The 25,402-nt window shown below is 37.9% G+C and overlaps 1 long non-coding RNA gene and 1 other non-coding gene across 2 annotated transcripts; both read right to left on the bottom strand.

Moving 5' to 3' along the window:
• Positions 1–9,680: 9,680 nt before the first annotated feature.
• Positions 9,681–22,726, bottom strand: LOC125754045 (uncharacterized). The gene is made up of 2 exons (XR_007407301.1): positions 22,483–22,726; positions 9,681–9,905 (listed from the first exon to the last, which is right to left on the bottom strand). It is a non-coding gene; the product is annotated as an uncharacterized LOC125754045 (long non-coding RNA).
• On the bottom strand, positions 9,987–10,091 carry LOC112676222 (U6 spliceosomal RNA). Its single transcript, XR_003146392.1, has one exon. It is a non-coding gene; the product is annotated as a U6 spliceosomal RNA (small nuclear RNA).
• Positions 22,727–25,402: the final 2,676 nt, after the last annotated feature.

The following is a 25,402-nucleotide window of genomic DNA, read 5'->3' on the forward strand; positions in this document are numbered from 1 at the left end:
TCAGGGTCATAACCACCTGTGCTCTCTTCTAGGATGTCTGTGGTTTTAGGCCTCACATTTAGGCCTTTAATCAACTTTGAGTTTATTTTTGTGTATGGTGTAAGAAAGTAGTCCAGTTTCATTCTTTTGCATGTAGCTGTCCAGCTTTCTTAACACCATTTGTTGAAGAGATGGTCTTTTCCCATTGCATTTTCTTGCCTCCTTTGTTGAAGATTAATTGACCATATAATTGTGGGTTTTTTTTTGGGTTTTCTATTCTGTTCTATTGATCTGTTTGTCTATTTTTATGTCACTGCCACACAGCTTTGATTACTATAGCTTTGTAATATAACTTGAAGTCTGAAATTGCTTCTCTTTTCTGAAGTCAGCTTTGCTTCTCTTTTTCAAGATTGGTTTGGCTATTCGGGATCTTTTTTGACTCCATACAAATTTTAGAATTGTTTGTTCTAGTTCTATGAAAAATGCTGTTATATTTTGATAGGGATTGCATTGAATATATAGATTGCTTTGGGTAATATAGACATTCTAACAATATTTGTTCTTCCAATCCATGAGCATGGAATGTCTTTCCATTTCTTTTTGTCTACTTCAGTTTCTTTCATCAGTGTTTTATAGTTCTCAGAGTCTAAATCTTTTACTTCTTTGTTATGTTTATCCCTAGGTACTTTATTATTTTTGGTGCAATTTAAATGGGATTGTTTTCTGAATTTCTTTTTCTGCTGCTTCATTAGTATATAGAAATTTATTTTTCTGCTGCTATTAGTATATAGAAAAGCAACAGATTTTTGTAGATTGATTTTGTATCCTGAGACTTTACTGAGTTTATTTGTCAGTTCTACTAGTTTTTTGGTGAAGTCTTTAGGGTTTTCTATATATGCCCATATCATCTGCAAATAGTGAAAGTTTTAATTCTTCCTTACCAATTTGAAGATATTATTTATTTGAGAGAGAGAGAAAGAGAGAGAGAATGAGCAGGAGCTGGGGGAGGGAGAAGCAGATTCCCCCATGAACAGGGAGACTGACACAGGGCTCAGTCCCAGAACTCTGTGATCATGACCTGTGCCAAAGGTAGACCCTTAACCACCTGAGCTACCTAGGCACCTTATTCTTCCTTACCAATTTAGATGCCTCTTACTTCTTTTTCTTGTCTGATTGCTGTGGTTAGGACTTTCAGTACAATGTTGAAAAAAGTGATGAGAGTGGACTTCCTTGTCTTGTTCCTTATCCTAGGGAGAAAGATCTCAAATTTTCACCATTGAGGATAATATTAGCTGTGGGTTTTTCATAGATGGCCTTTATTATATTGAAGTATATTCTCTCTAAATCTACTATGTCGAGGGTTTCTATCATGAATGGTTGTTGTACTTTGTGAAGTGCTTTTTCTGCATCTATTGAAATTCCTTTCTATCCTTTCTCTTGTTGATGTGATTATCATGGTGATTGATTTGTGAGTATTGAATCACCCTTGCATCCCAGGAATAAGTCCCATTTGATCATGGTGAATGATTTTTAAAAAAATTGTATTGTATTTAGTTTGCTAATATTTTGTTGATGAAGTTCTCTTTATTCTTCATAGTTCTCTTTTTTGTCTTGTCTTTATCTGGTTTTGGTATCTGGTTAATGCTGGCTTTGTAGAATGAATTTGGAAGCTTTCCTTCCTCTTTGTTTTTTAGAATAATTTGAGAAGAATAGGTATTAACTTTTTTTTTGAATACTTGGTAGAATTCACCTGTGAAGCCATCTGATCCTGGACTTTTGTTTGTTGGCAGTGTTTTGATGTTTTGATTACTGATCCAATTTCATTGCTGGTAGTTTGTTCAAATTTTGTATTTCTTTCTGCTTCACTTTTGGTAGATTATGTTTCTAGGAATTAAATCATTTCTTCTAGGTTGTCCAATTTGTTGGCATACAATTTTTCTTAATATTCTCTTATAACCCTTGGTATTTCTGTGGTATTGGTTGTTATTTCTTCTTTTTCATTTCATTGAATTTCTTTAGGTATCCCCCTCCATCTCTCTCTTTAATTTTTTTTTTTTTATTTTTGATGAGTCTGGCTAAAGGTTTATCAATTTTGTTGATCTTTTTGAAGAACCAGCTCCTAGTTTCACGGATTTTTTTTTTGTCTATATTTTGTTTAGTTCTGCTTTATTATTTACTTTTTCTGCTGGTTTTGAGTTTTGTTTATTATTTTTCTAGCTCCTTTTGGTGTAAGGTTAATTTTTTTATGTGAAAATTTTCATGCAGATAGGCCTGTACTTCCCTCTTTAGAACAGCTTTTGCTGCCACCCAAAGATTTTGGACCTATGTGTTTTCATTTTCATTTGTCAACCTGCATTTTTTGATTTCATCTTTGATTTCTTGGTTGACTCATTCGTGTATTATTTTATTTTAATTTATTTAAAAATTATTTTATTTATTTGAGAGAGAGAGAGACAGAGAGAGAGACAGAGATAGTGAGAGAGCACATGTGGAGAGGAGAGGGAGAAGCAGGCTCCCTATTGAGCAGGGAGCCTGATGCATGGCTTAATCCCAGGACCATGGGATCATGACCTGAGCTGAAGGCAGATGCTTAACCAACTGAGCCACCAGGCACCCCGACATTCAGATCAAGTATGTTATTTAACCTCCTTGTATTTGTGTTCTTTCCAGATTTTTTCTTGTGGTTAATATCTAGTTTTATGGTGGTGTGGTCATAAAGATGCATGTTATGACTTTGATCTTTTTGAATTTGTTGAGACTTGTTTTGTCCAGACATTCTGGAGAATGTTCCTTGTGCATTTGAAAGAATGTGTATTCTTTGCTGTTTTAGGATGGAATGTTCTGAACATATCTGTTAGATCCATCTGGTCCAATGTGTCATTCAAGACCATTGTTTACTTGTTAATTTTTTATTTGGATGACCTTTCCACTGATGTAAGTGGAGTGTTAAATTTTGTTTATTTTTAAAATTTATATTTATTTAATTAATTTAAATTTAATTAACATATAATCTATTACTAGTTTCAGAGGTAGAGGTCAGTGATTCATCAGTCTTATATAATACCTAGTGTTCATTAAAGTCCCCTATTATTATTGTATTATTATTGATTACTTCCTTTATGTTTATTATTAGGCACTTTATGTATTTGGTGTGCATCATGTTTTAGGTATACGGTATCATACTTTACATCCTTCTATTTTGTGAATCCTTTGACTACCTTTTATAGATATACTTATTTTACTGTTCTTGTGCTTCCTACTTTTCTTACTCCTACTTCTGGCCTTTTTTTTCCCCACTCACAGAGTCCCCTTTAACATTTCTTGTAGACCTGGTTTAGTTATGATGATTTCCTTTAACTTTTGTTTGGGAAATCTTTATCTTTCCTTCTATTCTGAATGATTGCCTCACAGGATAAAGTAATCTTAGTTTAAGGTTTTTTTTCAGTACTTTGAATATATCAGCCACTTTATTCTGGCATGCAAAATTTCTGCTGAAAAATTAGCTGATAAGTTGTATAGTGTTTCCTTTGTATGTGACTGTTTTCTCTTGCTACTTTTAAAATTCTGTCTATCAATATTTCTGTCACTTTATTTAATATGTGTCTTGGTATGGACATATTTGCATTGATTTTGTCTCTCTGTACTTCCTGGATCTGGATTTCTGTTTCCTTCCACAGATTTCAGTTTTCAGCTATTATTTCTTTAAATAAATTTTCTGCCTCCTTCTCTCTCTCTTATCCTGGGATCCCTATAACGTGAATAGTATTATTACTTGATGGTATCACTGTGTTCACTAAATCTATTTTCATTTATTATTATTATTTTCTTTTTCCTGTTCAGCTTGATTGCTTTGCATTACTCTGTTCTCTGAGTTGTTGATCTGCTTTCTGCTTCTTGTAGCCTACTATTTATTCTTTCTAGTGTATTTTTTAAAATGGAAAATAATTACAATTTTTAATTTTTTTTTAAATTTAAGGAAACAGCTAAAATTTGGAAAACAATGTCAGGTAAGTTATATTTTGGAAAACAATACTGTGTAAGATGCAAGGGTAAGAAAAGAATAAAAAAATTATTATTCACAGACAAATACTTGTGTGCATAGAATCTTAGTATATTTTTTATTTCATTGATTATGTTCTTCATTTCCAATTGGTTCTTTTTAATGCTAAAAAGCTCTTTTTTTTTTGAGAATCTTACTGAGGTTCTCCATTCTTTTCTCAAGTCCAGTAACTGTATTTATGACTTGTTTAAAATTCTCTAGTAGGCATATTACTTATCTACATTTCATTTAGCTCTCTTGCTTCATTTTTGTCCTATTTGTTCATTCTGAGTGTATTTCTTTGTCCCTCATTTTGTCTAACTTTCTGTGTGTGTTTCTATGTGTTAGGAAAATCAGCTACATCTCCTGCTCTTGAAAGTAGTGACCTTATGAAGAAGAGGTCTGGTGGTGGCTGCCCTGCAGTGCAATGTCTCCTGTTCACCAGGACCTGGCACTTCAGAGGTGTCTTTTGTGAGTGTTGTGTGTGTTGTATATGCCCTATTGTTGTGGCTGAGTCATGTTAGCCTTCAGTCCAGTCATCTGCAACGCTTTCTTTGTCTGGTATGGTCAGGGTTTGGTCCCTGTGTTGTTATTGAGCCTGTTTGGGGCTTCTTTGGGCTCAAGTTGAGTCATACTAGATGTTTGCCAGAGATGCAGGAACACAAAATTACTGGGCATGCTTCCTATGTTGTCCCCTGAGAACCTTTCATTGGTGGATGGACCTGCAGTCAGACGCATGTCTACCCCTAGCTCACTGATGAGTCATAGTTAGACTGGTATGTGTAGTTTTCTTCCCTTCCTCCCAGGGATGGAGTAACTTTTAGAGTGGTCTGGCGTTTGTCACGACTGCTTGCACGCTGCCAGGCTGTGACACCACTTTGGATGGGCTCCAGCCAACAGCTTATTGGAGGAGGTTTGTCCACAGGAGAATGTGGGGTAGGGCAGGTGGTGTTTTTGCTGTGATTTTTTTTTTTTTTGATGATGACATATTTAAGGATGAGGCCCTCATATATTCATTTAATCAACCAGTCAGTCAACTAACACTTGAATGTCTACTATATATAAAGCACAGAGCCAGGAAACTGAGAGTACAAGGAAGGCAAGACCCAGACTGAGCTGGTAAAACTCTATACTAGAAGTTGTGGCATGCACACAAATTTTGACCATGGGAATAGAAAGTGTTAGGAATGTCTGGAGGGTAGAGGAGAGGTTAAAATAAGCATGTAATTTTTAAAAAGATTTTATTTATTTATTCATGAGAGACACAGAGAGAATGAGAAGCAGAGACACAGGCATAGGGAGAAGCAGGCTCCATGCAGGGAGCCATCATGGGACTTGATCCCGAGTCTCCAGGATCATACCCTGGGCCAAAGGCAGGCGCTAAACTGCTGAGACACCTGGGCTGCCCATAATCAACACGTAATTGACTCATAGTAGAATTAGTAATTATTTAAAATACTTATTGCTCATGAGAAAACCAGGAATATGGCCAGTGGGTGAAGGTATCTGGGTTAAACTTACTTAAACTTAGCTCAGATCTCATTCTTGTTTCATTTCATAAACTAAATGAAGGTTCATGGATTGTCCCAATTTCCCATGGCTTTTGTTTGTTGTTTGGGATCCTTCTGAAGTCATTAGTTTTCAACAGCTATTGATGGCTTGCCATACTTCTTTCTCAAAGGAAGGTTTCTTTCTAGTGGATGCTTTTACCATGGATATCCCATTCAGTGAAGCCTCTAAAGTATAGAACTTATGGACAGGCTGGGGTTTTACACAGAGACTAACTTACATGTGTTTGAAGACTCTGTCCTGGCCTACTCCAGTGACACATACTTTCCGCATGAACTGCCAAAGAATTGGATTAAACCTTTCTCTTGGCCCTCATTCTTAATAGCATTTGTCTGGACTTCTCCTGCAATCTCACCACAAAATAACAAAAATATTGACAAAAATAATGGAAAAGATGGCAATTACCCTGCAACTAACCCCTCCCTACCTTAGGTTGTCACCACAGCAGATAAAGCCTATTTTATGGGAGACCAAACACTGCTACAATTCCTAAAGTAAAGTTTATTTGCACAGAAAAATAAAGGCAACTTTTTATTTGTCACCCTGCTGAGAAGAAATATGATTCCTGTCCTCTTGCTTCATATTAGCCTTCCTTTTTCCTGCACATTTTCATCCCCTGGTATCTGATCATTTTATAGAAAGGAGGATTTCTGCTTTTGACCTTACCTCTTTCTGTTGTAACATTCCAATTTTCAAATGGTCAGTCACCATTTGCCATTATTTTTGCAAAGGGGCATGTTCTGAAGCTTAAGCATACAAGATTCTGGGCCATTTAAAAAAAAATGCTTGCTAGGTTTCCCATGTGATAGTGGCTCCTCATGAAAGCTATTCTTTCATGCAGCAGCAGCACCAGCATTGATCAGTGGGAAAGTTCAAGGCGGCAACTCATCAAGCATGGCTTCAATACCAGATTCCAGACAAGGTCTGCAATAAATAAGAGCAGTAACAAAGAATCATATTTCCTTCTCGCACAGAAAATCAGCAATGGCATAGTTCTAAATTTCAGGGTTCAGGCATGGTGTCTTCTCTCTGCACGGCAATTTGAAAGCAGGATGGCTTTCCTCTCTGAGAAGTTACATCAACATGCATTTTAACTGTCCTTTCCTTAGAAACTGAACCATAGTGTAATTTTGAATTTTGCAGGTTGATTGGGGGTTTTTCAGCTTGGGCATTGATTATCATTTGGGTTGTTCAAATAGAACCTATACTGTAAAAAACACATGTTTAGATTTTCTCACATTTGTTTTAATTGACTCATCTCCCTTTCCCTTTTAACCTCTCCCCCTCCAATAATAGTGTGGAGTTTTCCATGTGATTGTACAAAAAGAACAACCTTTTGCTCTAAGTAGGTAAGGAAAATTTTTTTCTTCAAATGGCAGTGTGATAAAAAAATATACACCCTATGAGTCCCTTATGGATTATTGCTATTGATTTCTTTGCTTGAAACGTGGAAATGTTACCAGATGGGGTGTTAGGAGTAGGTGTGTGGGTGCAAATGCAGTTTATTGCTTGTTGACTAAAAATCAGTGAAAACCTTCACCATTTGTGTCTTGTGTTATATGTAAAGGTGAATTTTAATCCCAAACCAGTCCTTATATAAAGCTTCATGCAGTGCAATAAGCAACATTTTAAGAATAAATTTATATTTGAAAGAAGTAAGTTTTATGGTAGACTCAACACACATAAAGATTTCAAGCATTTGTTTTCTCTGGCTTATTGAAATACTGTTGTTGTTTTAAGTTAATTTGATCAATGAAATTTGCTTATCACAGCCAGATTTCTGTTGTGTTTGTTTTCATCTCTATACCCTCCCCAGGCTGCCCCTTTGAGCTTCTCTGGTCTCCTGCTCAGGGAAGTGTGAATCGAATTGCCGTAGGTTTCTGGAAGCTAGGTGCCTGTGTGTGCAGCATGCGGACGGACACTGAGCCCAACCCTCAGGGATCCACCCATTAGGAAAAAAAGGCTGACCTTCTGTCACTTTCTTTCTCCTCCCTTTTAATGATTCCTTCTCTATCCTTTTGCGAAGATCTTTCTAGCCCTTTGACCCCTGTTAGAAGAGGATGGCTTAAACAGCTAAAAGTACCCTCAGTCTCAAGGCTTGCCAAGGAAAGCTCAAGAGGCCTTTTAGGAAATGCCAAAAGACAGAGGCCTCAGTTTTCAGTGCAGCCAGAAGGCAAATCCCATCCCGACACCATTTCCCTCCTCATTTATTTTATAGAAGCAATCCTGCCTCCTACCCTCACTTGTCAGTGCCACCAGAATCGACACATTCGGAGAGCAGCTGACTTTTAATGATAGCCCTTGGACTGTGTGAGAGCTATTGTGCAATTTGAAAAAGAGCACGCGAAATGTGTGTCTGAGGTGGGTCACTGGGCTGCTACTCCATGGGATCTAGGCCAGCTCTAGTTTTCATGGAATAACAACAACTGCTGGGTAGGTTGCTGCCCACCCAAAATGGTGAGATGCTGAATGCAGGATTTTTGAAAGGGGAGCAATTGTTGTCCCCAGGGCCTTCTTGTGCTTTGTGATGTGACTTTGAGTCATAAAATTGAAATGGAAGCTAACGCTGAATAGTGTGGCGTTTTCAAGTGGTAGGCATTATTCCATGTAATATACTATGATATGTATATTCAGAAATTTAATTCACACTACAATGGTGAAGGTATGAACTGTAAAACTGAGGAAAAGAGAAGACAAGTGCAGTGTGACCATAAGAAGCTTTGTATTGGAAGTTCAGTTCTGCCATTCGTTAGCTCTTTGACTTGGGTAAATTGATGAACCTTTCTGAGCCGAAATGTTCTCATCTGTAAAATGGGGATTGTTAATTCCGCTTCCAGGATTATCATGAGATTTAATGGGAATGCAGTAGAGTTCTGGCATCTCCTCCTTTGTCACACCCCTGACTCTTTTCCAGGTGCCTATCTTCCAGAGGTACTGACAGAGAACAGCAAAATCCTAATGAATTTTAGGCACTATGCCCAAAGAAAAGAGTGATTCTCAAAGAGATAGTTACTTTCCTTCTTCTGGGAGAAGCTATACATAATCTTTTATCTGTGTCACAGAAAGGAATCCAAACCCAATAGTATCAGTCAATTACAGTTGAGTTGGGAGTGGCTAAAAGGATTAGGTATTTGACCCCATATTATAAGAATTTGCTGCCATTTCTACTGCAGGGAAGGGAAGAATAAAAGTAGGATTTAAAGGTTCATGTTCTCACTCCAATTAACCAAATGACCCCTTCCCCAGTTCTCTTTATCTTTGGTATGTACATACATGTGTGAATGCATACTTTCCTATACAGGATACACTCATATGCTTTCTGCAATCATGATATACTTGAAAGTAATAGGAACTAAAGGGCTTAAAATATTTTCCCTGATCACAAAAGGAATGCATGTTTATTCTATAGGCTTTGGAAATATAAAAATATAAAGAAGAAACTAATTTCCTCACCTAGCCCACAGAAATAACCATTCTATAACATATTTTGGGGACTCCAAGTTTTTTCTGTGTACACACAGACACACACATAAACACACTGTGATGATAGCGTATAGACTTTTTTTTTTTTTTTTTTTTTTTTTAAAGTAGGCTCTATACCCAACATGGGGCCTGAACTCATGACCCTGAGATCAAGAGTCATGTGACCTACTGACTGAGCAAGCCGGACACCCCTACTCTTTTCTCTTAATATTATATGTTGAACATTTCTCCTTATCATTAATGTATTGGTTACTTATTGATGTGTAAAGCCAACACAAAACCTAATGGCGTAAAACAACAGAATAATTTTATTATTATTTTCATGGTTCTAGAGTTATCTAGGCTCAGCCAAGCAGTTCTTATGAAGGGTATTTTGTGCAGTTGTAGTCAGGAGCTGGCTTGGGCTAATTATCTGAAGTTTGCTTACTCAGATTTTTGGTATGTGGGCTAGAAACAACTGGCGGCTGGAACAACTGGTTTCTTGGGCATTTCTCCCAGGCTCTAATGTGTTCTCTCCTGCATGGTGGCTTCAGGGTAACCATGCTTCCTACATTGCAGCTCAGGGTTCTACGAGTAAATGTCCATAAAGAAAGGCCAGGTTTACACTAACTCGCCTTACAACAATTTTTATTTTTATTTATTATTTTTATTTTATTTTTATTTTTTAAAGATTTTATTTATGTATGAATGAGAGACACACAGAGAGAGGCAGAGACATAGGCAGAGGGAGAAGCAGGCTCCCTACAAGGAGCCTGATGTGGGACTTGATCTGGAATCCCGGGATCACGCCCTGAGCCAAAGGCAGACGTTCAATGGATGAGCCACCCAGGTGTCCCTTTAAAACAATTTAAAAAATTTAATTTCAGTATAGTTACGTAATATTATTTTCAGGTATACAATATAATGACTCGACAATAAAAATATAGAACACTTCATGAATTTGTGTCATCCATGTGCAGGGGCCATTCTAATTTTTTCTGTATTGTTCCAGTATTAGTATATGTGCTGCCAAAGTGAGCACTAACTCACCTTTTATTTTTTTATTATTTTTTTAAGATTTTATTTATCCATCCATAGACACAGAGAGAGAGAGGCAGAGACACAGACAGAGGGAGAAGCAGGCTCCACGCAGGGAGCCCGACGTGGGACTCCATCCCGGGTCTCCAGGATCACACCCCAGGCTGCAGGCAGCGCCAAACCGCTGCGCCACCGGGGCTGCCCTAACTCACCATTTATAACTTAGTTTTGGAAGTCACACAGCCTTCCTTCTGCCACATGCTTGTCACCAAGGCAGACACAAAAGCCTACCCCAAAGCCCACAGAAGCTCTCCCCTTGAGATATAGACCTCTTGAATGGTTTGTTAGTTTCTTATCAGTGATGTTACAAATTTAAAACAACACAGGTTTATTGTCTTACAGTTTTGGAGGTCAGAATTCTGAATGGGTTTCACTGGGCCAGAATCAAGGTATCCTATCAGGGTCTAGGGGACAATCCATTTCCTTGTCTTTTCTAGCTTTGGGAGGTTGCCTGCCCTCCTTGGCTCATGAATCCTCTATCTTTAAGGCCAGCATTGAAGCATCTTCAACTGTCTCTGGCTGTGACCCTCTGTGCTTATCATTACTTTTTTTCCCTTCTGACTCTGATTCTCCTGCCTCCCTCTTAAAAGGACCTGTGTTGATTACATTGGGCTCACCTGTATATACTCACAAGTATATACTTGTATATACACAAGTATATACTCACAAATACCAGGGATTGGGATGTGGACATCTTTGGGAGGCCATTATTCAGCTTACCACAGTGGGAAATGGCAAGGGTCTGGAAGAGCATATGCAACCAGAAATATTGTTGCAGTAATTTTTTGAAAATACAATCTTCTACAATTAATTTCAGTTGCATGGTATATTACTGTATGATTGTCACTATTTACTTAGCTTTTCTTTATTGTTAAGCATTTAGGGTGTTTCTAATATAAAAAGCCTACAAAGAACAAACATCACTATGAATAAACATTTGTGTAAATCTCTGATGATTTTTTTAGGTTAAATTCCTAAAGATGAAATTTTTATATAAAAAATAAGAATATATATAAACTGCCAAACTACGTTCCAGAAAGGGGTCACCAGTTTTCCAGCAGTAGTATCAAGTGTTTATTTTTCTGCATTCTCCTCACCATTGAGTATAATAATTTAAAAAAAAATTTTGCAAAGCTATAGGCAGAAAACATCGTCTTGCTTTCATATGTATATTCTTATTGGTGAAGTATTCATATTTTTTATTCATGATTTCTTTTTTTTTTTTTTTTTTTTTATTGGTGTTCAATTTACTAACATACAGAATAACACCCAGTGTTATTTTCTTTTTTGTTCATTGGCTATTCATGATTTCATTTATTTTTGTATACAGGATATTTATATTTTTCTTATTGATTTGTAGGAGCTCTTTATATATAAGATATGTCAAAACTTTTTCATCATTTAATGCAAATAATAGTTACAGTTTTATATTTTATAAAATAAAGTATTATTTCCTTTGTTGTTTCTTCCTTTCTTTTTTATGATTAAATATTCCTTCCCTTACCTATGTCAGGTAAGTATTCACCCACATTTTCTTCTTGTTGCTTTATGATTTAATTTTATAATTCTGACTGTTTAAGTGGTATATTTATATATATGTTATATATGTGTTATTTTACCTAACAGTGTAAAGAGGTAGATAGAGAAAGAGAGGAGTACAAGTAGTTGATTTGATTTTATTAGAAATAAATGGCTAACCTATTTACTGTCTATCTGATTCAGTCAATTCCCAATTATCTATGGTAAATTGGAGCTAGGAAGAACAAGGGTAAAATATACATCCACTGATAATCCCCCAACCACATTTCATGACATGTCTGTGCTTGGAAACACTCTAATGGCATTACACTTTGAGGGCATAGCACTTTAGGTATCTCTCCATGGTCACATCACGGAGATCAGTGATCCTGTGGTCTATTTGGGTGACCTTGTTTCTATGACAGGGAAAAAAAAACATCCTCTCATATGATATGCAAACAAGCTGCTTTTCTCCTGAGGAACTGTGACTGATGGTGTGTCAGGTGTAGTCCTTGGCTTACAGGCCTAATCTCTAATCATTAGAGATTGATTCCTATAGGATAAGTTCTTGTCTCTATGGGAATTCCTTTAGGAGCACCCCAAACAACACCATATATGCTATGAGTAATCATTGGAACTGTAGACTGAGTGTATCAAAAGTGGACGAAGGGATATCCTCTTTTTCTAGAGGGTGAAACAAAGCATGCTCAGATCACTAGGGAGGATGTGATGGAATGGGGTAACACAGAATGGTTATGGGGTGGCCAGAGGAAGGGGGTGAGCAGATACCTGTTTCAGGTGGGATGTTGGGGGCTGAGTCAGACTACAGACAATGGTGTGGCAGAGTGAAAAAAAGAGAAGATATTATATGCTGAGTATTCATAGCTTTCTTCCTCTTCATCTCCCCCACCACTCTCAAGTTGGCCAATTTCTTTTTGGTTTCTGTTATGCAGAATAATAATAATGGGTAAATACATATTTTTTAAATCCCACTGTGTACTGGGCATTGTGTTGGGGATATAGCAGGAAACAAAATGGATAACACTCCTACCTTTATGGAGATTGCACTCTAGAGAGGGAATATGCAAGGTAAAGGAGGAAAATATATGTCAGATGGTGTTAAGTGCTGAGGAAGTAGAGAAAACAGGGAAGGAAGATGGAGGTAACAAGTGTGTGATAAGAACATCCAGTTTTACCTGGGGTGGCCTGAGAAGGCCTCCCAGTGGAGGTGGCATTTGAGCAAAGGCCTAAAAGAGAGGCAAGAGTAAACCAGGTACACATCTAGATAAAGAGCCTTTCGGAGCAGAGATAACAGTCAGGCTAAGACTCTGAGCCTGGAGGTACCTGGCTCATTGAATGGGCCCTTGATCACTGATAGAATGAAAGCAGAGAAGGAAGGAAAGATTAAAAAAAAAAAAAAAAGAGTCAGTAGGGACTGGATACCCATGAATTTTGGGGAGAGTTTTGGGTGAAAGAAAGCAATTTTAGGGACAGCTGCCATGTTTGTGGGAAGAAAATGTTGGAGATTTTAAAAGAAGAAAAAAGGGATTTTAAAAACTTTTGCTGGATGTTATGGGTGGATCTTTGGGTGATTTCACGGAATATTTGTTGTATCATGCAGGACTGGGTACAAGTTGCCTGAGCATTTTATGGAATACATGAAGTAATCTAGGAATTTATTATTGTGATAGACAGCCATTGTTGTTGAACCAGCAGAGATTATAGTCAGGAGAGCTAGGGGTATGTATAAATATAAGGTAAAAGTGTGGTGATAGGAAAGGTAGCAAGAAAACTATAGTAGGGGAGAATTAGGATAAATGAGGTAGAAAGTGCTACGTCATTTAAGAAGTTATTCCAGTGATGGGCTTCCTTTCAGAATGGTCTAGTGGTGCTTGGTCTTGGTTGAAGGAAGCCTAAGTTGTTTTAAGCTGCTGAGCTGGCTGGTTATAGAGGAAGGTTTGGGGGATAGGTATCTAGGTGTTCAGGCCTGGCAAGGTGGGGCAGTTAGATGCCAAGGAGTATGTAAAAGAAGAGGTCCTCAAAAGGATCTAGGAAGGCACTGCTTCCAGATTGGCTTCATTTAACTAAGTGCCATCTAACTGGCATGCCTGTCTAGAATAACAATCCTGCCTTTAGTGCTTATCACAGTGTTTAGTGCCAAGTGAGTGTTCAATAAGTATTTTTTGAATAATGAAATGACTGTATTTGGTGGACTAACTTCCATGTGTTGTTCCTTCCTTTAGGCATTTCTTGGTCCTAGTTTATAAACATGTCTCTTTAGTCTGTTGTTGCCTATCATCTCTGTGACAGTGTTTTCTTATATTTTCTCTTCTATTACTTGGAAGGTATTAGATGAATGAAAAGAATGTAAACTTTGGAAAAATATAGAATTTTATTCAACTCCTAGCTCTGTACTTTGAAAAAGTGACCTTAGTTTTCTTATCTGTAAAGTACAGGTAGCATTTCTGTGGTCAATTAGATTATGGTTAAGCAAATATTCACTCTCCTCTTCCTCCTCCAACCCCCATGGGAGGAGTATACATTCTCATCCTATTGATGTTGGGCTTGGCCCTATAACTTGGTTTGGTCTTGTGGTAGGTGGAGGGTGCTTCCCTGCATTTTGATTTTGGGACTGGTTTATGATTTGTTTTGACTAAGACTTACAGAAACGGCTTTAGATATCCTTCTGCACTTCTGCTGAACTTCTTGTACTTTTAACTTTTGCTATGAGAATAATATATTTAAGTAGCCACTGTCCAAGGAGAATGAAAAACCTGAACCCAACCTTCAATTGAGTTCAGCTTATATCAGACAAACTTCAGCTGACTCACGGATTCATGAATGAGAAATAAATGTTTATTGTTTAGCTGTTACTGAGTTTTAGAGTGGTCTATTACTCAGCATTATTAGATATAACTGACTGATACAATACCTTTTTCCTTTGGATTACGTAGTGTTTTCAGAAATCTTGTAAAATGTCTACTTAAGCTTAAGTAAAACATTGTGTCTGCTTTCAAGTTAACCCAAGGAAGACTACAATTCCCTTTCTAGAACTACAGATCAACTTGGAAGGTTTGAATCCTTTCCCTCTACTGTGCCTACAATTGAAAAAGGGAAAATCATGACATCTGCTATCTATATGGCCACCAAGAACATAAAGTTCCATGGGATTTGGTGTGCCAAATCTGAAAGTTTATCAGTCTTTACTTTTCTTTAAACCTTCCCTCCTCTCCAGCTTAATCCCCTATTAGAAAACAATGGCTTTACCATCTTTGTCTTTAGGCGAAGAGGTTGCTCCTAGTAAGTGGATGGCTGCCTACTCTTTCTGATATAAACCATTCTAAAATTCTTTCAGGAAGGATCTGTATCTTCTTTGGATACATAATTACAGAATATGGTGAAGATAATTTAAAAACAAAGTTTTAGAACAGACACCTGAAAGTGTCATTTACCTGCAGTGATGCTGCAGGTAAACAGCATCTGAAAGTATCATTTACCTGCAGTAATGCTGGTTCATAGCCTTCCTGCCTGGACAATCTCTACAATAATTTTTTTTCCCCATGTTACTGTCATTTCCTCTTCCTGGGTACCAGAGCTAGGAGTACAAATTGTGCAGTTACTACTTTTGCAATACTTGTTAATACAGTTCTATTAACACTTCTAATGAATGTGCTATACCTTGCAGATTTTTGTTTTCACATCTCTATTAGTCATTTTGGGCTGTCCTAATAAAATACCACAGTTTGGGTGTCTTAAACACTAGAAATTTATTTTCTCACAGGTTTGGAGACTTGAAATTCAAGATCAAGGTGTTAGTAGGGTTGGTTTCTGGTGAGTCTCTTTTCTGGCTTACATATAGCTGACTTCTCACTGTGTCCTAACATGGCCTTTTCTTGATGGGTGGGTAGACACACACACACACACACACACACACACACACACACACAGGGAAGGAGGGAGGTAGAGAAGGAAGGAGAGAGAGAGAGAGAGAGAGAGAGAGAGGAAAAAAATGTGCCTCTCTGGTATCTCTCCTTCTTCTTACAAGTACACCAGCCCCTTTGGATTAAAGTTATCATTTATGACTTCGTTTAGCCTTAATTACCTCCCTAAATCCCTGTCTCCAAACAATCACACTGGGAAGTAGATTTTCATCATATGAATTTTGGAGAAACTCAATTCAGTTCATAGTAATATATGAAAAGGAAAAAGATGAAAAAGAAGGAATGGAATGTGGAGTTTTGTATGGCTTAGTATACAGAGGGGCATGTCAACTCATTGTGAGGAGTCATACAAAGAGAAGGAAAGAGAAAGAGGGATGGTCAATGTAGCAACTGCCAGATTAGCTATGATTTAAAACCAAACATGGCAGAAAATCATCAGGCATGTCCTTCAGGCTACCTCTGACCTGTCAAAGTTACACATACACAGATCTCCAAATTGTTAGTGAGTTAGACCAGATAAGTGCTAAATTAAGGTTGAGGTGGTAACCATCATGATAGCCATAGTATTTGGCTAATAAGGCAAGGGAAACCAAGCAGAAAGGAACCTTAAAGAGGGAGGCAAGGGTGGAAAATTCCCTTGGTTCCCTAATGTTTTGCCTGGTGACTTCTACTCATTAATGCCTCAAATCTCAATGTAAATGTCTCATCTTTAGAGAGGTCTTTCTTAACTCCTTGGGATTGGTCGAATTCTATGTCCTCACAACTGGTCTTCATGTACATCAATAGTAGTGAGATGATTTTTCATGACATTAGTGACCATCTCATCTGCACAAATGTGAACTCCACGAGGGCAGGTCGATGTGTGTTTCATTCACTATTGTATCATCCATGCTTGGTATGACGTTGGCCTAGAGAAGGTGCTCAGTAATGTATATTGAATTAATGAACACATGATTGAATGGAGAGTAAGCCTCCAGGATCTACTGAATGAATGAAGAGGAGTGAAGAGAAGTCCTTCCTCTTTTCCAGCATGTACTTATAATTCATTAGATAGAATAGCTTGTTAGCCCTCATTCTCTGCAAGTCCTTCCTCTATACTCCCTTATACCACCATTCCATTTCTAGAAGACTTCTATTCTATGAGGTCCTGGTGTTTGCCTGGCCTGCCCCTTGGAGGAAGTGCTGAACTTTCCCCCAATACTGGTAGGTACATTGCTTTTGGAAATCATATTCCCTAAATACACTAAAAGCCTTGGTAGAGTGGAAAAAGCATGAACAGTTGAGCCAGAGATGTTTGCTTGGAATTTTTTTTTTTTTTTTTTTTTTTGCCACTTGGTGTCTCTATGAACTTGGATAAATCAAGTAATCTGTTTCTTTACCTTAACATAGGATTGCTGTGAGGATAAATGCAAGAGTAGAATGGTGCTTTGTGAACAGTAAAATCTTTAGAAATGTTTGTTATTTTAAGTGGAGGTGGTAATGAGTGCCTCCTCTGATTGACTAGAACAGGTGTGGGAAACTCTCATCCTAACACCAATATTTACTCTTTTACATGGTTTTACCATGTCAGCTAGAGGGCTGCTGATCTACAGATCTGATGAAACTACCTAATTTGGACAGTAGTGAAATCTACTGAATAATGTGGAAAGGGCATCAAATGAGGAATCACACAGATGCATTGAAGTCATTAACTCAGTTAAGATGTGACTGCCCTGAGACTGGTACCAATAATAGTCTAAATGGATGTATTAATGGCAACATAAAGAGTTTCTACATCTGAAATCTACTCATATCTTTTCTCTGAATGTATGATGACTTTATTTGGATGGCTGAAAGATTTGGTTCTTCCTTCGATAGGGGAATAACTGCTTTGGGAGTTTTGTGTGATGGAACACTCATGAGTTTTGGAATCAGAACTGCTATGTCTGAATGCTGGTTTCTTGACTCATAAGTTCTGTGATCTCCTTGAGCATCAGTTTCAGTTTCCTCATCTGTTAAAAGCAGAGAGTGATTCTTATTTTTTTGGAGGAGAGGTTTGTTATGAAGATTAGATGATATGATACATACAAACATACCCTAGGCCAGAGAGCTTGTGAGTGAGAATTTTTCTCCTCTCTTTTCTTTCTTCTTCATGAAGTACTAAATGAGTTCTAAAATATTTCTTGAGATCTCCCAAGTGTGTTTTAGACTGAGTGTTTTTAGGACTAGTGTGTAAACTTGTTCTAGCTTTACTCTGTTTGTTACTCTATTGTCAATAAATTGAAAAAATAAGGACTTTCTAAGGAATGCTGGTTTTAGTTCTGGGCTCAAACAATGAAATATTTTTACTTTCTCAGGGAGAAGAGGAGTCAGAAGGCTAATATATGGAAATAAGAGCCCCATGAATGATTCTTATCATTTAGACCAATTAATGTTCTATGATTACTATGAAACAGTCAGAACACAGCACTCAAAAATCACTGGACAGATTGGAGAAGTGCAGGTCTGGACAGAACAGAAAGGGGTTAGTGAGAGTTCATGAATGAATAGCAAGTAAATGTACTTAATTCATTTCCATGCCCAAATCCAATGTTACAAATACATTTTGCAAATTTTTTTCATTCTAAAACTAAAACATTCAGTTAAAAGGGGGGTGGCGGAATAGCCATTGTGCTTTTAATAAGCTTTGATTCATGCAGATTTTACTATTAGCCTTCAGCAGATCTAAGGAAAAAGACATATGAAGTTGCTATTAAGTTCCATCTGTTGACGGGGTTGAATGAGAATTCTGAAGGAGTCAATGAAAATTACATGCAAACATTATGGCCATTTGTTATCATTATAAAAAGTGATAATGTCATTGCTGACTTACCAAAATGATGACCTGAAAGGCCATGACATTATGACATTACATTTTATCAATAATGAAAAATTGCTGCCTTTGCATGGTGGTTGGTGAGCTCAAGAGACCATGGAAGGGGCTGCAAGCCTTTTTGTTTGTGCCAGACTGAAAATGGAAACCAGCAGTTAGAGAGCCATTAGGTAGCTAAGGAAAACATGGCATCTTTTCTTACTCTATCTGCCAGGGAAGCAGGAGGACCTATTGACCCAAGAGATTTAATATTCATTCAGTGAGAGGCTTGCTTCCAAGTTGCTTACATGGTGCTGTAGGCACCTTAATAACAAGTTTTAAGGCTTGTGGAAAAATGTATTATCCAAAGAAGCTATGATGTGTGGGCATCAACAGAGATTGTGCCTTTTTGGGTAGGGATGCTGGGACCTAGCGGATGGGCTTTCATTCCAGAAATCAGGAAAGCTGATATTAAGACATCAAACTTATTAGCTTGTTGTTCTTAGATGGGAACTAGGAAATAGATTTCATGGCTGCTGAAGAAGTTTGTGCAGTTTTATTCAAGCTTTAGAGGATATAATGAGGACGAAAGAGTGATCCCACATTATTAAAAACATTACATAGCATAGCTGTGTTCTTCTGACCAAGAGGGGGTGGTAAATCTGGTACCTGTAGATGAGCTAAGAAAATTTGAGCCCATATGCCATGGCTGACTGGTCCACAAAAGCTTTGGCTTCCAAAGCCTGCCTAGTAAATCATGCAGAGTTTGAGACTTTTGTGAGTCTGAGGAAAGATAATTTTCGCAAAATATGAGGAAGGGGCGATGTGGTAGCTTGTCTAGCCTGTTCTTTCTCCTCACATTTATTTTTATCAGAGAGCTATAAAGAGTGGGCCACATGTATAAAATACCAAGTCTAGGCTCTAATATAAAAACTTGAAGGGAATGTAAAATCTTTAGATTTGAGGTGTAAAATAGATTTTCCTCCCTTTTCCCTTTTATGCAGGTGTTTCATAGCAGACACATAAAATACCTATTTATTTGTAGCATTTTTTCCTTTTGCACTCTATGCTTCTGCCTAGGTTTAGGGGAGTTCATATCAATATCAATTTCTTTGGAGGGAAATAAAACTGACCACCCTTGGTCTGGACTTACCCAGAGGGATCATTTCCATCTACCACCTTCGTTTTGTGCAGTTTCTAAGGGATGTATGTGTGTGTGTGTGTGTGTGTGTGTGTGTATCTGCATGTCTGTGTGCACTGCCTCCTCTGCTCAGCCCTGAGTACCCCAGTAGAGGCCATGTTTCTGAGCAACAGGGTTCTCTTCCCTGTTCTGATGCTGATGTGACTGCCCACATTCCTGGGGACCTTCAGCTCAGCCTGCCTAGTGAGGTTTGCCCAGTCTCACTCTGCAGTGCCAGTGGGTCTTCCCAAGGAACTTTGTGGTGGGAATCTCTTCCCAAGGCCCCTTGGCTGAACTGATATCCATTTATCCTGAAACTTCAGCTGCACTCTCACCTGCCCACCTCCCTGAGCATGATATACTGTCTGTCTCCCTCTCTTTGTCTCCTTCAATGCCTAGAATAGTGTTTGGCACATTGAGTCAGACTTGCCTGTTTTGTCTTACTTCAATCAGTTAAGGCCTTTTTCACAAGTGGAGATATGGTTATTTGGTGTAGTATAATTTCAAAGGATACAAAGATATCTTTTTTTGTAGAAGAGTGATGCCTAACGTTCAGTCTTTGACTATTAATCCCTCTGGTTTGAGATATTATTAGATGACAAATATCTTTGGGATGGATAACACATTGAATCCTTTTTTAAAATTTAATTTTCTAAATTTATTTTTAAAAGATTTTAATGTATTTATTTGAGAGAGAGAGCATGAGCAGGGGAGAGGAGTAGAGGGAGAGGGAGAAGCAGACTTGCCACTGAATAGCGAGCCCAATATGGGACTCAATCCCAGGACCCTGGATTATGACCTGAACTGAAGGCAGATGCTTAAGTGACTGAGCCACCCAGGCACCCTAACACATTAAATTCTTAATGAAGTATATTTTATTAAGAATGGGCTTGTAGGGGATCCCTGGGTGGCGCAGCAGTTTGGCGCCTGCCTTTGGCCCAGGGCACGATCCTGGAGACCCAGGATCGAATCCCACATCGGGCTCCCGGTGCATGGAGCCTGCTTCTCCCTCTGCTTATGTCTCTGCCTCTCTCTCTCTCTCTCTCTCTCTCTGTGACTATCATAAAAAAAAAAAAAAAAAGAATGGGTTTGTGGGAGAATCCTGGTGTTCCAGGACTCTTCATTCTAAGCACCAATCAATTTTCAAGTGATCTTGAAAATTCATGACATTTAGTAACTGTACATATTGCAATGGGAACTAGTCACATCCCTCTCTGGTGGTAGAGTCTAGCAGACTACCCAGAATCTTTTATCTTAAGTCATCTTTAAGAAAAAGAGCCTTTGCCATTTTGTTGTTTTCTGTTTAAAAAGGAAAAAAGAGAGAAGGGATAAAATAGCATAAGTCTAATGGGATTGTTGTGAGAATTAAATGAGTTAAAAAATGTGATCCATTTAGAATAAGGCCAGATAAATATTTAATGTGTGTGAAATATTGTGATAATCCTCTCCTTGTTCCTTTATAACTCTTGTTGTTTACTACTATTCTATTTGAAGAAATTACTGCCACATATTTTGCAAATTTGTTACTAGATTTATGCATTTGGAGAGTCAAGATTTGAGGTGGACCCAAATCTTCTCAATAGTAACAGCGTGAATTCTGATCAGCTGGCTAGTGGGGAGGACAGGGCAGTCTGAATGCCTGGGAGCTGACGTGAAGGATAGAATGTATGTTACTTGAAAGGGGAGATAGATACTGAAATGGGCCATGAAATGGGAGGGTGTGTTTGTGCTGAAGATAAATTTTGCTGGAGTAAGGTAGTATTCCCACCTTTTTAGCAAGAGTTCAACTGATCATTTTCTATCAGCAAATATAATTTTGGCAGAAGGAAGTTATCAGATGAGAGGTATGTGGGAAACCAAGCACACAATCCAGGAGTTTAAGCTAATATATTTAGAGTGTGGGCCCAAAGAATAGGAGATTTTCCTACACAGTACAGTTAATGGTTGTAAGGATGTCCTTTCATATCCCTAGAATTCTTTTAGTGAGTTTAGGATGGCTTGCTTCCTGATGGGAGCAAAAATCCCAGGACATGTGCCAAGATGTATTACTTAATGTTCTCTGTTTCTCAAAGGTTCAGTAAGCAAAAGGGGTTATTCCGAGGAAGCTGCTGGGATGATGACAGGAACAAACACCTCGATGTATAAATTTGAGACCTTTAACCTCTCAGCTGTCAAATTTCAATATTTCTGGTCACAATGTTAAATGCACTCTAGTATCCATTTCAGAGAGCTCTGATGGAAAAATCAAAGTTTGCTTTTATTATTTACACACTGTTAGTAAGTTGTTAAAAGAAGAATAAAGCAAGTTGACTGCCAGCCATATTTTGTATTCGTGGCTTTACAGCTTCAGCATAATAAACCAGAACCTCTATTTTCTCTGTAACTTACAATGCATGCTCCAAATGACTATTATTGCCAGCTTATATCCCCTACATTTTAAGAATGATAAATACAGCATGTTGAAGGTAAAGTTTAAAATTAGGACTATGGAAAGTAGAAAAATATGAGCTAAAACATGGCATTAAGACCTTTTCATTTAAAAGCAAATGTGTGGATGTACATGAAGGACATAGCATGTGTCTGTACACGTTCTCTCTCATTTCATCATGTGTTTAATAGTCTAAGGCAGACTACTGGAATGGAGAACTGAGAATTCATACTCTGTTATGTGGATGCACTATTGCCTTTTGGTAGCAGTGCTGTGTTTTGTTTTGTTCTATGCAGTTCTGTAGACATATTTTCCGTCATAATGACTATTCTGACAGCAGATGGGTGGGGGAAAATGGTTTGAGGAAACTATTTTCCTTTTCCACAGTAAGTAATAATTACTTGAAATGTGTGAAAATAATGGAGTGGGAAGACTTACCCAAGGATCCATCCTGGAAACTTCTTTGAAGTCTCTCGTTTCATTCTTTGTCAGTAGACTTGTGTAGAGTGGAATGGTTAAATTTTATCTGTTTAGAAATCTGTGAAGCTTAGGAATGGTTCAATTCCACAGATGATTTCAGGTGTCTTTCTGGGACTCTCTAAGCTGGATTGACCTGAGCCCCAGCAGGCTCCACATATCCATTTTACATGTATCTCTGCCCTACTGGGTACTGTACCCAAAGTGCCATGGGTAGGGCCACTGTGGGCCACTGTAGAGAGAGTCACAAAGGAAGTCACAAGGGAAGCTGTGCTTCCTGTCAGGACATGCATCATAGGCTCTGAGGAATGAGTAGTAACCATGGGACTCTTGGGCATTCTCCATTCATACATATTGGAACTCTTGCCTATTGACATATATAAGTCCATTCCCAATATTGGTAAAGTAAACTTTTAGAGCAAAAATCAATGAAGAGAATGTGTCCAAATTTGTAACAGAAATTATTCATATACGTCATCTTCTCAGAGAAATGAACAGTGATGGGATTGGTACCCAAGGAAGTACTGTGCTTTTTCAGTGCTGTTATTTTCTTTAGATGTAAATACTATCTTCTGGTAAGGACATGATCAAATCAACTCAAATCATATCCTTTCTTTTATAACATATTATAAACTTCTCAGATGATATTGCCACCTGCTTAGTGTCTAACTTCTACCACACAACTTGTCATTCATATTAGCACATGATATCCACTCTTCTTATGTTAATATTTCATGTGGACATATACAATTTCCTTGATAAGACTATAAGAAGCTTGATGGCATGGTCTGCTATGGTATCCCAAACAGTGCCCCATGTGTTTTTGGCTATCCCAAAGGACTTATGTCACCTCTTGTTTCAAATTCCTACCTGTGCTTGACTCTCTGTCCCCATTCAGTGTTTTTCATCCTGGAGCTTCTGTTTTTTTTAAAGCCTACATTGATCTTACACTGAACCAGTGTTATAACCAAACCACTATCAATAAATGTATGATAAGTCATAGACTTTGATGAAAGGTATTGGGGAATCTGAGGAAAGGTACATCACTGTACAGATAAGTCAATATGTTAAATAAATGTGGTCAGCATAATTGACCTGCAGTTTTCCAGTCTTCTCCAGAGCCAAGAAGCTCTCTTTGGCCATCTCTTCTTTCATCCTCTGCCTGCTGCTAGATAACTTTTCCTTCCAGGCCACTTATCTCTTCTCTCCTCTTTTCTAGGTTCTCAGTCCCCTTGTCTCTTGGGATGCTCCAGGAAATTGGAAAAGAAAAGTCAGTTACTTTATTATGTAGAGCAAATTAGTCTTCTTTGCATCTTACGATAAACCTGAATCAATAAACATGGATGTAAATGATTTCAGTACTTGTGGAGGTGCTATTTTGAAGCAGGAGAATATTATAGTTATCCTATTCCACCAAACTGAAAGCTGGCTCTGCTGCTGTCCTTTCAATGGCTAAGCTATTCCCATTGCATTTTTTTTTTTTTTTTGCCCCTCTATTTAGCCAAAGATTTAGGAGTTACAGCATGAGGATACTGAAATAGCCTATGATCTTTTCCCTCTGTATGCATGAAGCTGGGTCAAGAGGGGATAAGAAGGGAGCACTTTTTTTTTCTGAGTTGAGGAGATAAGGAGTGGAGCACTCAAGCAGGAGAGATTATATATTTGTACATGCATATACCATAGAATCTCTTTTATCCAGCCTCCACTTAACTGGCTTCTCCATTCCTTCCGGAGGACATACTGACTGAGTCCAAGGCACTTTGAACTCCTGCAGCCAGTAGGCTGGCACTCAGGACACTCAGAGCAGGTGAATTAATGCTTACCAAGCGTCAGTTGTGTTTGTTCCTCAACCTGTTTATGCCACTTGTACTTAATATTGTACACTAGCTCTAGGTGCCTACCTCTCATCATCCTGTTTCTTGCCACTGAATAAATTTATGACCAATGCACGGTTCAGTTTCAGGACATCTGTTGACAAGTATTACATATACAAGAGTCAATATGCATGTGTAAACATTACATAAACAACTTATCCACTCTAGAAATAAGTACGTAGGAATGGAGATGAGAGGAAATAGTTACAACAATAAAAATTAGGTATTTAGACACAGGTTGAATTAGAAAGTCTTCATAAGACCTTCATGAACAAAATTATAAAATCCATTTGAAGGAGTGAATGGGGGATTTCTACTTCCAACTCAGATGGAGTGACAAGAAATAGATTTACCTTGCCACCCTAGTACATGTGAGACTGGTTACTTGTAACAGAACTAGCATATCAACGATGGAGAACACTCAATGTCTGCATTAGTAATTCAAGTTTAGTTTCTAAAGAGAACAGACTTTTGGCTTATGCTACACAGGCTTATAAACTGCATTTTTAGACTCCAAGTTATTTATGCACTTAATTGTTAACTGTAAAGTCCATGTGAATGTGAGAGGTGTGACTTCCTGTGGTGTTATGGACAGTTGATGAATCTCTTCAAGGACTAGGAATGAGGGGTTTTCTTGACTGTAAGAGGGAATAGAAATGTCACATGACATAGTTTCTCACAGTTGCTTAGGAATTTTTTGCTGGTGGATTCTTGTTTAAGTCTTTAGCAAAGTCCCATTAAGTGTTTTTTTTTAAGCACTTACCACTCTCTGACGCTATTCCCCATCTATCAATCTTCCTTTAGTGACTATGGTGTCCAGTGCAGTAGGGACTGATACTTAAGCCTTCTTTTTTTGAAGTATCATAACTTAGAATAGTGCCTGGTACATAGTTGACATTTGATGCATGTTTGTTAAAATAATAGTTATCGCTTCTTAGCTTTTTGGTAAGATCAAGTGTTTAAAAAATATGGTTGTGGTAAATGGCTTCAAATACTTGAGACTAGAT

The sequence above is a fragment of the Canis lupus genome, chromosome 30, assembly GCF_003254725.2.
Source record: "Canis lupus dingo isolate Sandy chromosome 30, ASM325472v2, whole genome shotgun sequence".
Taxonomy (NCBI): Eukaryota; Metazoa; Chordata; class Mammalia; order Carnivora; family Canidae; genus Canis; species Canis lupus.